The following is a 16003-nucleotide window of genomic DNA, read 5'->3' on the forward strand; positions in this document are numbered from 1 at the left end:
TCATTGAGACAAGCACCTGACAATAACAGGTGTGTAGTCAACTGAGAATGTAGCCACTGGACACACACACACACACACACACACACCATAATCAATCTGTCTTTACTGAATAGCTGACTGGGTTTTCTAAACTTGTGCAGTTTGCTATATAACAACGTGGCTCATAGTTTTCTTAGGCAAACTCAACAAACTTTATTAAAATGTCTATGCCTATGGAGGACCACACATAGTAATTGTGTGAAATAGTAATTAAGCTTCCCATTAATTGATAACTAATTGCACAAGTAATAGTAAAAGGATTGTATTCATATAGTGCTTTTCTAGTCTTATCAACCACACAATCGCACTATAGTCACATTCACCCATTCATTGAGTGCTTTCATATACCATAACCATTGACCTTCGATTTAGTGGACTTAATAAATTTCCAATAAAAACAGGATTTACAAAAATATTTAAAAAATCTCAGTAAGTACATGATTTAAAAATGCATTCATGGATTAATGAATAAATCATTTCTAATAAATAATTAATGTATACATTAAATGAATGAATACATCAATTTGTAAAAAATATATATATATTAAAGACAATCTTATTATTATGATATGCTTTCTTACTATTTCTATGACACTTTGGGGTCGAGGAAGATGAGAAGGTATACCCAGTTAGTGTATACATTTGGAAATGAATCTACCTCAGAACAGGTTTCCATATATACACTAGCATTTGAGTGGTTTGCTTCAATTGTCTTTCCATTTTGTTGGATTTTGTTGTCTGTTATTTTGCCCTACTGTAGTTATTCATGTATCTTTCCACATGACTTTGATGTAGGTATCTAGATAGCTTTGCTGAAGAATGAAGCATAACTGCTCTTGGTCTGATGTAAGTCTGACGTCATCACTACTAAAAATTGTTTCGACATGTTCTGCCTAAAATGACTAAAGTGCAACAGAAAAAACTTTGTGTAGCAAATGCATTTTATAATAAATATGGTTCTAAAATGAAAAGTCTATTGTCGTGTTATGATTAGTGTTAATGATGGAACCTTCACCAGCATCAGAAGTTTTTCATAACTCATATTCAGTTATTGATAAACATGATTCCAGTGATAAAATTAGTAATTTTGGGAGTTATAGCATATTCTAATCTAATTCTAATCCTGTTTTCGATATCTACATATTTAGCATTTAGGATTGTGAAAATGTTAATATGCTACTTGTGTTACTACAGATGTTACTGGACTTAAAATGACTAGTTAGTTAGGATTTGATTTTGGCAGACCCAGAAGAAGACACTTGATGAGAGTTTAAGGTGGGTTTATTGGATCTCTTTGAAAGTGGCTGGGGATATACTTTTGCAAAAACTCAATAAAAACTTATAAATAAACTTAATAAAAGAAAATGTAATTGAAGTTTTGCCAGCTGAAATCCAAATACACGTCCTACTATGATAGTACTCTGCTACCTACCCTTAATAATACAGCTCAGTTATACTTGAGTTAACCAGTCACCCATAATTACATAGGATCCGATAGTTTCATCTAACCTCCATTGAGTTCAAGATGAGTTATCAGAAATTATTCATGGTTTATAGGAAGTAGAAAAATGAATGATTTTGATATAAAAAAGACATTATACCTTGTTAAATGGCCTAATGTTTTGTGGAGCAAACAACAAGTGACTATAGATATTAGTCAGTTAATGGCTCCATCATTACTGTGACTTTGGACAGGCCGGTCCGTTGAGACAGAACTCTATTGGCCCGACATTACCTGCAGTCAGTGGAAGTGTTGGAAACCCTCTCTGCAGTGCCGCCACCACAAATAGACCTGTTCAGTTTTCCCACGCTCACCTCAGCAACCTCTTTCCCCTGCTCAGTGCCCGTCAACCCCCTCTGCTGCCGCGACGTGACCAACAGTATCAATATCACAGCCACTCTATAACACTTATAATATCACTATGATCAACAAATAACTAAGAGCCGTTAAATATGTATGAGGTTTGGACCACCTATCAATCCATATCCATCATCCCCTTATTTCTAAACTCTGTGGCAAAATAATTATATGATTATCACAGAAATCACGTCACTGCTGAACTCTACTATCTTCCCATAGCCTCAGACAATGGCCTGGTTTCTATATTTCTGCTGGATTTCAGTGCAGCATTCGATTATTACAGAGACTGTGGTATTTTTTGAGGGATTAAAGGAACAACACTAACCTGGTATAAGTCAGACTAATCAGATAGATTCCAGTTTGTCACCATTAACAATTACTATTCCACGCACATAAAAAAGAGTCATTGAGTTCCGTGATGCTTCTGTGCCTCAGCGCTGAGACCAATACTTTTTACCTTATGCTTCTTTAGGAAACATTATCAGAAAGCACCACATATGTTTCCATTGACACCTGGTTGTATTGATCTATGACTCTAGATGGAACTAAAGACGGTCTGGATGACCTGTACCTTTTACCTCTAAATTCAGACAAACCTCAGACATTATTGGATCTATCTATCTATCAGCACTCATAAGACAATATATTCCTGCTTAAATATTTTGCATACTGCAGCTGTTAAAATACATGGTGCAGATATCCTTCAGGAAACATCTATCACTGGGTCGAGCAGGAGTACTCAACCTGCAGCCCACCCACATTTACAGAATTTGAGTCCCTGACCCTCTCTACATTCTTCATTCTCTCTACAACTGATCACACACATTCATACTCACAGGGGTTCACTGCCCATGGCTGGGCTTTTTGATATGAAGGTGTGTTTCTTTCATGTGACAGACCACCGTATATGTGGAAGTGACAAAAGCAGTGGCATTCAATGTATTGATGTCTCATATTGGTCATGCACTTACAAACCAAGTAGAGCAGCAGTTGGGCAACCAGTGCTGACTGAGAGAACCTAGAGCTCTCCATGTACATATCAACTCAAAACTATCCCCATGCCTCACCAGGGCAGAGTGGCTGGATCCGCTTACACGTCCTGTTGGTCTTTAACACATTCAGGGTGTCGGGATGATGAAACCGGCTCCTTTTCGCTGACCCTGCTGTCATTTAGGCCAGGCCGCCTCAAGCAACCCCCACTTTCACCCTGCTACGCTTCCAAAGCTGAGACAGCTGGACCGCTACCCCCTCTGTTTTCACTGTGACACTGGTGGGAAGTTCTGAAGTTCTAATGTCACTTCTAGGCTAGTCATGTTAGGTTTGGATGCAGACACAGATACGTTTGGGGAAAAGGAACAGGTTTATTCAGGAAAAACTCAAAGAGCAGGGGCGTAGAGGTGAAGCAACGCAGGAATTACAGGAATGATCCAGCTGATGTCCACATGTCAAATAAGCCAGTCACTCCACCAATGTGCTTCTCTCAACACTTAATCTCACTAACATTAGTTAAGCAGTGAACTAAGATTTCCATCTTTATGTTGCCACTTGCCTTTCTCATACTTAGCCAGTTAGCTATACGTATGTATTGGTGATCCCGTGCGGGGGTCAGTCAACTGGGTGACTGATCGTTGTTGAACAACCAAATCTGAACCGCCTCGGTCCGACGCCGCCTACAACCTCATGAAGACTTATTCGCTGAACTGCTGAAGCTCGCACATGTGATGTCCACACTGACAGCCCTGCTACTGCCATCGACCGTCTTAGCAGATGCATGTTATTAAAGAAGTACCATACTGATAACAGGACATTTATGTAGGATACAGGTCGATAAGTTCTTGCAGTGGAAAAGGCTTGAATGTGAGGAGTTACTCATGTCACTCATCCCTCAGCTTTTCTTCCATCAACCTGAATGAGGATCTCTTTACTTTGGTTGTCAGCACTTCTGATAATGTTCTGATAATGAGGATTATTTTGCCACGACTCTCACTGTCCCGTCCAATAATTTGATATCCTAATAAATGGAATATATAGGAATGCAGAGCCTTTCTGAACATTCATCCACCAAAACTAAAATTGTATCCTGAGTTTTCTCATGTATCTTCTACAATTATACGACCACAAAACCCTCGTTGACATGAAATTGTGACGGGACTTTTTTTTCAAGATCACAGTTTAATAATATCGAGGTTTGTACATGAAATCACCGGCACGTCTCAGATTGCCACATTTGAATGCAGACACAAGCAGAGGAAAGGATCTTGTTGTCAAATGTGTAGGAGAATAAAGGGAGGCCGCAACAAATAGATGAAAATGATTTTGAGTGTTGATAAATGGGAGAGGTGCAGATGCTTCCATCTGATTTGTTCATACCAACTACCTGAAATATTTTATTTGAAATCCAAAAACGACCCAACTGGAGTAACAAGAAAATGGGAGGAAAGAGGAAAGGGGGAGACTGGAGAGATGGGGCTGGACAAAAACCAGACAACACTACTTTATATTTCTTCTTGTTGGGATGGGGTGAAGAGAGGGATTCAGAGAGAGGCGTCCATAATTCAAGACAGGCCAGAGGCAGGTGTCCTGCTGGTGTTGTGATGGTGTGACCTGGCAATGAAGAGTAAACACACACACACACACACATTCCTGCCATAGGAATGTGTGTGTGTGTGTGTGTGTGTGTGTGTGTCCGTGTGTGTGTGTGTTAGTGTGTGTGTGTGTGTGTGTGTGTGTCTGTGTGTGTGTAAGTGTGTGTGTGTGTGTGTGTGTGTGTGTGTGTGTGGGTGTATGTGTGTGTCTGTGTGTGTGTCTGTGTGTGTGTTAGTGTGTGTGTGTGTGTGTGTGTGTGTGTGTGTGTGTGTTAGTGTGTGTGTGTGTGTGTGTGTGTGTGTGTGTGTGTGTGTGTGTGTGTGTGAGTGTGTGTATGACATGTAACTCTGTCACGTAATGGGGACTTGTGTCCGGGACTTTAAATCCGGTCCCAATAACGTAAATCTTTAAAGTTAAAGGTGAACACATGTTCTACAGTTCGGACAAGGTTATGTTTCGGTTAAGGTTACGTTCAGGCAAATTGGAGTTGAATGTACGTCAATGTAATGTCCTCTGAAGTCACGGATACACTGTACATATAATATGATAAGAGGCGAGGGTTCCTCCCACCAACCGGACAAGTGTCCAGAGAGCTGCTGACCCCGATCGGGAAGCTGAGCAAACCTCCCACAGACAGGACAGGTGGCAGGAGAAGCAGCCGAGGGAAGAGCAGAGCGTTTAAAGCAGATGACGTGACCCCGCTCACCTTTCTGCCTCAGACCCTTGACCCCCTCTGACCTCTGAGGCACCTGCGCAAGTTGCTCCATGGTATATGGACAACCTGTTGCTGTGCACTATCAGGTTGGATGTTTAAATTAAACAGCATGTTGTTTGTTTCTATCTAAATCTATATTTCATTTAATTTTAATGCTAATGGTGTATATTATTTTTGCCACATTACGACTCGAACTAAACTCAGACAATAGTCTCTATGTCAAATGATTTAGTTCTTTTACTGGCATTTTACATTTTATATATATACATATATATATTATTAGGGTCCAAACCCCGACAGTGGTAGAACCCTATTGTTTTTGTCAATAAAAATCATTATTATTCTCGTTCTTCGTTACCTCAAATTCCAGTGAGCTAGAATAAGGAAAAACTGCGAAACTTTGCGCAATAACTGGAAATTGTGTGTTTTAACTTTGTAAATCGTGATTATCCAAATCGCCTACATGGTGGCACTGTAATTAAGGCCCAAATATTAAATTATGGAAAGCCACGCCCCTCACACTGTGACTCAGATTGACTAGAAATTCAGCACACGTCAAGTTCTATGTGCTCTACGAAAAGCCTCCGAGTCATTAACGTGCCAGGTGACAAAATGCTACGCCAATGAACAATAACTAAAATCAGTTGAAACAAACAGTTGGATATGCCCACATAAGAATTAAAATACACATTTCTCTTATAGTCAAGCAAGTTTGGTCAAAAAACCTACCAAAATGTCTTCCCAAAGGGCGGGGCCTAGAGGAATATTGGCTATAGGTCATTAACTATTTGTCCAATCATCACAAATCTTGGTACTTAGCTCACAGCTGTGAGTAGCTACAGTTCTTCTTAAAGCATTTTGTTACCAACCTACAGGGGGCGCCACAAATGCCACAAACGTGTATCTCAATAACAACTGAACAGAATCTCACCAACATGAGAAACAAGTCAAAATGAGAGTTAAAGAGATGCAATTCTCTTAGAACCACCGTAGAACACTGTCTAGCTTCACACATTACTAATTTTCAGTTAGCTCTTTTGTATCTCTACCAAATTTACTGTTTGACCTCATGCCCAACTGACAATGAAACACATTGTAATATATAATAGCATAACACCACACAGTGTAATAATAATGCTAATAATAAATTGCATTTATAGAGCACTTTTCATTGCTAAAAGCAATCTCAAAGTGCTAATCAATTTGAAATAATATACAAATGGGTACCAATTTAAATTGATAACCTTTAGTGATATTCATATCCATCCATAACTTTAAATACCTCCTCAAAGGAGGTTGTGTCTTTGCCACTTTTCCTTTGTTTGTGTGTTTGTTTGAGGGAAGTATTGTGCAAAAACTACGAGCAGATTTTCATGAAATTTGGTGGAAGAATTGGACATGGGCCAAAAAAGAACCCATTACATTGTCCATGTAAATCCAGAGAAAGAGGTGGATCTTTCCTTTTCCTTTTTCTTTTCTTTAATATTGTGAGAAGGGGTGTTTTTGGACATTTACACCACTGTCCCAGGGAATAATGCATGAATCCTGATGAAAACCGATTTGGCACTTGGTGGAGGTTTGCCCTACTGACTGCCATTCTAGTTATGTTATGAGATCTTTCAGGTCTTTTCATGTCTAAAAACAGCTTCTGTTTTTCTGCTTTTCATGCTTCTCATAAAACCAAAGCAACGGGCTGAAAGATGCTAATGAGCTGGGTGAAGCCATGAGCGAGACCTTTCACATCACATACAGTTGTTTGATCCATCGTATACAGAAGAGGCTCTGTTAAGAAAAAGTCAAGGTCACAGTAAACTACCATCAACTGTCCCAACATTGTGAAGCCAGACACATACTCATTTAAATCTGATACGACACCAAACTGAAGACACTGCAGCATGACAAATCTAAAAATTACCCTGCAGTCCCTTTGTTTTGACTCCAATTTACAGTCATGTGTTTTTTGAATACAAACTTCGATATCTACAAGGAATAAATTCATTTCACATTCAACTGAGAAGCTGCTGACTCCATGCAGAGTAATGGGGCCTTGGATTTCAGGAGGCCAACCCCCTGTTGTGTTTCTCATCCAAACTCATTTGGTTGTGTGACTGGGAACGAATCAAGGAGAATTAATTCTACTCAGCTGAATAGCTATCACACACACACACACACACACACACTCAAACATGTCCACAAACATTAGTACACTGCATGCTGCAAGACTTATTTGTAGCCTCATCTTTCATGGGTTTAAGGGTATTGTTTCAGGAAAAAGAAGCATTGCATTAGAACATTTCTGCTCTTGTTTCATTTTGAAAATGTTTGCTGGTGCTTCTCAAAGATCCTTGTGAACCGTCTCAACTGTTAGCAGCATGTAACCCAAACCCGGGGGAGACAGTAGTCTTCATCTTGGCCCAGAACTATCAAAGAATTGAACTATTATTGAACTGAAGCACATTTCTGGAGTTGGAATACAAAAATAAATCATATAGGTGACTTATGTAAGCTACGAAACTGAGAGGAAAAGGTCGTCACATTGACAATGTTGGTTCACGCTCCTGACTGCTCATATTTATTCATGAATCCCACTGATTGTATGAAAATAAATTTTAAATACATGTTGATCTAAAACATCATATGCCTACTAATGTCTCATTTCCCTCTGTGTTATGTTTAATATGCTGATTAAGATCTGTTGTTAGCCTATGCATACAGTATAATAGCATAAGACCCACCACACAACTCAGAAACACCTTGAAATGCTGACTTGGTTTGATTGAAGCTGTTATGGTTGACACAGGCTCTGGATGTGTAATGTGACAAAAGGGTTGATTCCCTGAAGATATTACTGTATATTAATGAGATTTGGCCAGTGACCCATCCACCCATGAGCCCATCCTCAATTACTGACCTATATGGCCAGCATGGGAGTGTCAGAGTTAGACAGCAAGATGAGAGATGTGGAGCTTGCTGCTGCTGCTGCTGCTGCTGTGTGGCTCATCGAAACATGCGGAACATTCGGACGAGGAGGCTCGTGGCATTGTGTTCCTCAATGGTAAGAGGAGGCTCCTCCTCCTCCGTGGCTGTGGAGGGGGAAGAGGTGGCGCCACTCAGCAGCAGCTTGTGCAGTGGTGTGTGTAGCAGTAATGACATTCTTTTCTAAATGTCATTACTGACATTAATTTACTTTTTATTGATATTCAGCATCAGACAGACATTTGTACATATATCATATGTCCATGTCTGAGGTACATCCAGAAATATCCACATATAGCAATGAGGAAAAACAAGAACGAAAAACAATTTACAAGTAGGGGAGTGATCTGTTCTTCACAGCATGATCGTTGGGCTAAACCATTTACATAGCTAAACCATTTCTCCCGGTGGTTATTTTCTCCATCTTGTAAATATCCATTGTAATTTCCATCCATTTCCACTTGCAAAACACTTGTGGCAACGAGTGAAGTACAACCAGACTTTTGACACTGCAGTTTTAGGGTTAAGTGTCTTGCCCAAGGACACTTCGGCATGTGGACTGGAGGAGCCGGGGATCCAACCATCAACCTCCTGGCTGGTGGACGACCCTCTCGGCCTCTGGAGCCTGATGTCGCCCAATCCGTTCCCGTGCAGTGACTGACAACGTGCAGTCAGTCAAAGCAACTATGCAGGAAAGGCCTCGATGATGAGAGGGTATGAATTCACACCTTTTCTTCGCAAGACAGGAATTGCACAGCTTGTGTTGAAAGCAGAGGCTTTGGGATCCTGCTCTTCATTGATGCCGCAGGCTTCCTCTGTGGGATGTGAATTCTTCAGGCCCCGTCCCACTCCAGATGTCTCAACCGCAGCCGCGAGGCCTGTGGACACAGCCATGTTGTCACGTTCTCATTTCAGTGTCATTCACTCAACACTCCTCTGAGGGGGCAGCTCTGACTGCCGTTCACACATCTGGCAGTCAGCCCTCATTTATTTCATAAAACTCAATATTCTTTTAATAAATTCCATTGGGTTATTTGCAATGGTCTCAGAACCAGGTCATAACACTGTGGCAGACAACACAAATGTATTTAAGTTTTGATGTATAAACTGTGTGAGAGAGAAGTGAGATGTGTGGCCACTATAAGAACTGAAGAAAAAAAACAGCTGTAGAGCTGCAGTGCCTGACATGTGACTTTAGATCGCCATTATGTACTCAGAAGAGGACAAAAGAAAGATTTAGAGAAGGAAATCAAAACCATATCATAAAGAGATGAAAAAATCTGATTATAAAAACCAATAGTTTAACAAAGTCTTGTTACTCTTTGAGAGTCTAAAATGTGTCTGTTGCTGAAAGTATACGGAAGAAGGTCAAAGAGAACGAACTCTTCAACATTCAATCAATTCAATTCAATAGCTGAATTATGTTTTTAGGAAAAAGCTGAATATTTAAAAAGAACTGGAGGGAGTAAAAACTTGAATAGAGGGATGAATTTCACTAAGGAGCTTCACGTTTACATATTTAGATTCATATAGATGTTACCAGCACCTCCATCTCGTGGCTCTGTCCATGGGCTCTTAGACGGGGCAACATCTGGACCAGCTGAACTCAGCCAGGTTTTATTGTTAAGATTTGTATGGAATCTGTTTTTGACAGGTGGTTGTCTCAGATGAATGGGGATACATTCAATATCAGAAACAAGTCGTAGTCAGTTCAACACCACGAACGACCACTTTTTCCACCGCTGGCCTTTATGTGCAGTCTAAAGAATGCAAAATATATAAACATGAACATTTTCTGGCCCGGACTCCAGCATCATGGGTGCCACCCACCAGTAAACCACAGGAAGAAGAAGAGCAAGTACTCAAGTAGCAGTTCTACTTCTACTAAGTAGGTTCTCACCAACTACGTAAGTCTGTACTTGGTGTACTTGGTATTGAGAAACACCTCTAGTCTCCATTAAGGTGTGCTTCCTTTTATACAGAGCCCTGGATTCTCATAGGCCAGCTCAGTCAGGGGAGACGTGAGCCCGCATCACGGAAGATGGAGGCCAATCAGCCGTCCTTAAATACCCCAGCAGTCCTCGAACAGAGGTTTTCATCAAATGGTCTGTGATCAGCGTTTCACAATTTCACCCTCATCACCCGGTTGCTTTGAATAAATGGTTTTCTTCTGAACCCGTCTTGAGATTGACCAACACAGGGCCGCAATCATGTTGCACGGACGTGATTGAAAATACAGACCTACCAACGTTCATTGACCCCTCGACTTCTTCCCCACTACCCAGCTCATTAAGGCTGAGGCTGACTGCAGCGGCTTCATTGAGTGAATTGTCTAAAAGTGGACAGTGTGAGTGTGTGTCAGAGAGAGAGAGTGTGTGTGTGTGTGTGTGTGTGTGTGTGTGTGTGTGCGCTGCTCCGGTACGTTCCCCTGTATTGTTGTTGGAGCCCGGCCGGGGCCCTCAGTGCCTCGATAACGAGCTGTATGCCTGACAGGTGTGTCGGGATTAGGGATGGGCCCCCCCCACCCGTCACCCCCCACCCCACCATCATCCCGTACAGTAAACATCCCCATCAGCCCGCCTGCCCACTCCGGGGAGCCGGAGGAGAGAGCATGTTTGACATAATTAATTGGCTCTTTCTATAAAGTGAGTCAAAAAAGATGAAAAGGGTTATCGGCCTGAAATAATTAATTTGGAAGTAAATTTGCTGACAGTTGGGTTCTCTCAACAATCCACCTTTTTGCTCTCATCAGTGCCTCTTGGATGACTAAGGGCCAGATACTGGTTGGCCTGAAATGAGAGAATTTTAATGAAACGGGGCTAAAAGGAATTTAATTAATTCGAGAACTGCGGCCGAGGTCTTGCTCTTCTACGATTTTGTAGAATATTGCCTTTCATTATGAGGCTAATGTAGCAAGCGTTTTATTACAATTAATTTGAAATGAAAGCGGAAATTATGTGGATTAATAATGGCGGGGGTGGTTACACACATCTCTTCAATTACCATTCGTATAGTTCCCGACCCATATTCTACCACCACAGTAATTAACGGGGTTTAGGAGGACGATTCCGCCAGTCAATGAAAAGAGATGTCTATCGCTGCCGGGACAGAGAAGCATCGCTGCGATTGGTCGCAGGCTGACTGAAAGGCCGCGACTGGGATCAGTCAGGTTGCTGATCCTAATCACAGAGGTTCATTCAGGCGACCCCTTGCACCGAGAAGACGGGCAACACTTGCGAATTGAATTGATCAAAGCTAATTTGCTCAAATCTTTACACGCCAACTTTTGAAATCAGCCACTTGTTCCTTCTGGTTGCTGAAATGTTGAACTGCATAACAGGCGTTTGTTGAGAAGTCATTGTATGTTTGTGAGTGTATGTGCCTTAAAAAGGGTCCAGTGTTTTGTGTGTGTGTGAGAGAGAGGGGGGGTGGGGGGTGGGGGGTGTATGTAGCTGCTGCTATCACCATTAGTGCTAATTATGTTCTTTGTTGAACGGACAAAGGAGGAGTAATTGAATCCCTCGCCACTCTCTCCCATCACTCGCAGACTCTAACCTGCATGGTGTAATGATGACACAGTCTATCACTTTCAAAACTAAGGAAATACAATTATCTGCAAAACGAGCAAAAAAATAAAGTTGAGAAATTTCATCCTCAAATCTGTGATTTTTTTTCACGTGATTTTGTGTGACTAGTGATGTTTATGATTTTTGATCAGATTTGAGGATGGAGCTCTTGCTAACCTGAACCCAAAGTGGCTCAAATCCTCCTCATCCTCAGCAGATTTTGTGGATGGGTGATCTGATTCCCTGTAATATTGTAATATTGACCTCACTATGTAAAGTGCCTTGAGACAATCTATACAAATGAATTGAATTGAATTAAATTCTTCAGGGTTTTTTTAATTGTTGCATTTCATTCAATTCAATTCAATTAATCTTCCTATAATACCATAGTTTTCCAAATTGTATAAAAGTTAGTCAATATTACAATATTTCCCAGAGATTTCATAATAATATTAATAATAATAATATTACTACAAATCAGTACATTTTTTCCTGGTGCTTTAAAATTGTTCTCTAAAGGACTTAATATTGTTTATTTTTTTAGTTAAGATTGTAATATTTAGCAAGACGTTCAGGAGACGTTTAAACACGTGTAAAATTAAGCAAATGTATTTGTGTCAGTAAATCATATGGATACTTATTCCACTTCTGTTGCAGACAGCATAACTATCTGATCACTACAACCACTGTCGAGGCAGGAAGTAGTGTGCTGGGGGTGCTGTTATTTTTTTAATCATCTTTTTTAATAAATTCATAATAAAGTGGCACTGGTATTTTGAAATTAGTTTGACAGTATTCATGTTTTAAAGTCTTTAATCGGGTACAAATAGAAAAGTTCAAAACTATAGTATGGGTGTTGCATCTAGGTCTTGCCTAGATGGTGAGAAAAATCGTGATTCTATCCCAAAATGTCATCATATGATCTTTGGCCAGCTCGCCCACACCCACCACATAGCTTTGAGTTGTATCCATTTCTGTTTTCTTAAATGAATCTTTAAATGTATCAACAGTCTGGCCACAGAGCCTCTGTCTAGATTTTGGACAATCTACTTTCTCCATAAATTAGTTACAGACATAAATATTTTAACCACAAAGGTCAACTGCTGGTTTAAGGCAAATCAGACCTGTACTCATTCTTGGTAAATTGTACCAAGGTGTAGTGGTGTATTGTAGTATGTGTATGTGCATTTCTGTGGTATGCGTACTGTTTTGATGTATTGGGGTATGTGTATTGTGTCATGTGTTGATGCATTGTGGTATGTGCATTTAAAAGTATTTCCACATCTGTGGTGTACACTTTTCATATTGAAGGATATTTTCTTTTATATTGTATAGGTAAAGGCCCAACTAGGGACACGAGTTGCAAATAAGCTTAGTGATAAACACTTTGTGCAACACATCCGTTTCAGGCTTTGTACTTGTACTTAGTATTTGTAACTATCAAATACAAATTTATTTATTCAGTTTAACAACCACATTGACCAAATATTTCTGAAGTCAAAGTGATGGATTTTTTACTCAATAAGGTCTGAGAGAAGTCCAAACTGCTACAAGTAAAAACATCACACCAGCAGCAGCCTGATGAAGAGTTTATCATCTGAATGAGCAACAGCATTATGCCCCCCTCCCCGGAGAGAGGGTCCAGCCGTCTTCTTAAGAACTTTCACCCCAAACTCAACGATCAGCGCTCCACAGGGAACCCGCCCTAACCCCTGCCCCGCTCCCTCCGGAGGGCACACAGTACTGTCGCTGGAAGCTCATTAAATGATCCAATTAATCAGGATGGATTGGCCATTACAGGTCAGCAGACAGGGCACCCTAAAACAGTTGCCCTTTAGTTCATCTCATATGTGGCTCTAAATGAAGACTCGCTGTACCATGACTCCATTATGTCTCCTTGATGTGCCATTAACATTTATTACTTTAGAAAAGATATAGGGACATGGCAGCATGTGTCCGTGTCGCCGCAGGACCTGGGTTCCTCATGGTGTACTGTTCTGTTTACGCTGCAATACTTTATTCTGACATGAGCTTAGATCATTAAAGTAGTGTCCTAATGTTTGATGAATTTTTCAATATCCTATATAGTGGCCTCACAATGCATCGTGAAAAGTACAACCGATGCTCACTAAGCGAGCAACATTTACCATCATGCATTGCGCTCAGGGCGTTGAAAACAAAATTGTGCCTTGTCCAAGTTTCCCGAGGAGGAGGAGGCATAGTCTGACCATAACGTCTGACAGTATGTGTGTATGTATGTATTTTAAATATAAGTGTACTGTCCTAGCATCATCTTCATCAACAACAGGGACACGCCTCAGATGCAAATGTTCACGTCGCCCAACTCGCGCGAGTATCTGAGTGTGCAGCCTTTTTCCTGCCTGGCGTCCGGACCGAAACAGGAGATGTCGGTTTCACTTTCTCCAGGGCGAAGTGTTGACTCGCTGCAGGACTCACGCCGTTTACTTCCTCAACAGTGTGGTACAGTAGATAACACAGAGAAACTTCTCATCTGTCTTTAGACTGTAACCTGTTGCTGCTTCTTGTCTGTCTAATATTCAGTGGTGTTGTGCATGCATTCAGCTTAAATCTGTCCCTTTCCTCTTAAGAACCAGTGGCATTAGCCAAAAACTACCTGCTGACAATATTAATGTAAAATTGCTGCTTACTTGCAAAACAGGTAAAGCAGCTATATCAACTGAGGAGAATATATATTAGGGTATCATTCTTCAGATGCGCGTACTAAGAGTTTTCATTAGAAGTTGATGAAAATTGAAAAACAGCCTTTCATTTTCTTTCCTCCTCTTTGTCACCTCTGTGCTCGTTACTGATCTCCATTAACCCTCCATGCCTAACCCTAATTCTAATTTAACACTAGACATGGTCCTTGCATCATGGTTAGAGCTTGGATGTATCCATGTGGGAAGTTTCACACGTAAATATTTGAGTCAGAAAACATCAAAATCTAAAAGGCAATGTCAGACTGTCCAAACATGTGGACCACTGGAAACACTAGTTGAACAGAAGAACCTTGTTATTGATATTCCATGGTGTGTCCGGTACAGTAGTGAACAGATGAAGGTGTTTGGCGATGTAGTCGGTGTGCAGACGCGCAGGAGGAATCACTGCTCACAGCTTCTGTTGTTGCTTCGTGGCTGTTAAGCCGTTGAGCGCAGCGCCCCTTTCAGTACCACTTAATATATATCTAACCCTTACGGTGAGACTGTGGCAGCAGGCAGAGATCCCATATCATGCTTAAATCAGACTACTCACAATACAGATCATCTGAACACGAGGGGAAGACGAGGCCTGTGCTGGGAGCAGTGTGTCAGTGGACCACATGGAGAAAGACCCTGGGGAGCGGACGCAGGGTTGCTCATACAGAGTGTGCTCTCCTTTTTCACACTGTTAAATCACATTCTCTCTGCCTCCTCTGCAAAATTAGACCCAGAACCTTATCTGAGTCTGGAGTAGCATGGAGAGGAGAGACAGATGGGAATATGAAAGACGGCAGGATACAGAGGAGAGGCAGAGGGTTTGTGTAAGATGAATGATAATCTGCAGAGGAGCCCGTTCTAGTGGTGTAACCGGGGACTAGAACCTCACATTAGAGAATACAGAATATTTGGGAGGAGCTTTGAGATACTACAGTAAATGGAGTTTGCCTGAGAAAGCGAATATAACATCTTAACTTTAATCACATCACAAGAAACGACAGTGTCTTCACTCTACATCCCTCACGTGCTATTTTCAAAGATTGCCAGAGCAAGTCGTGCTCATCATCTCACGTCTCCACATGTGGATCATCAGCATTTACGTATGAGATCACGTAGCAGCATGTCACTGTTCACTTCAGATTGAGCATTTTCCATTGAATGGTTTACTAGATACATTTTACTACTTGCACAATAGGTATCTGTGTGTATCTGTGTATGCTTAATGTTGTGGTGATGGATGCTCTTGAACAAGAGGAGCGTATGAAGAACATCAATTTCTGGTGTCACAGTGCAGTAACAGTAGCCATGTTTCCATCCACACGTTTTTATGCGAAAATTTGATTGAATTTCATTAATATCGACACAAAGTTCTGACAAAGATCTCATCGGATTTTCTCTTAATTGGTAAAAGGGTTATGCGATAAACGTTGATGGAAACGGTATTTGCCGGATAAAAAAAGAATTGCGATTACGTTTAAGTTCATTTCTGCCACGAACATCCGCTTTCTCTGCAGACATGGTGTCAGATGTAAGTGGACGGACA

The sequence above is a fragment of the Scophthalmus maximus genome, chromosome 14 (assembly GCF_022379125.1).
Source record: "Scophthalmus maximus strain ysfricsl-2021 chromosome 14, ASM2237912v1, whole genome shotgun sequence".
Lineage (NCBI taxonomy): Eukaryota > Metazoa > Chordata > Actinopteri > Pleuronectiformes > Scophthalmidae > Scophthalmus > Scophthalmus maximus.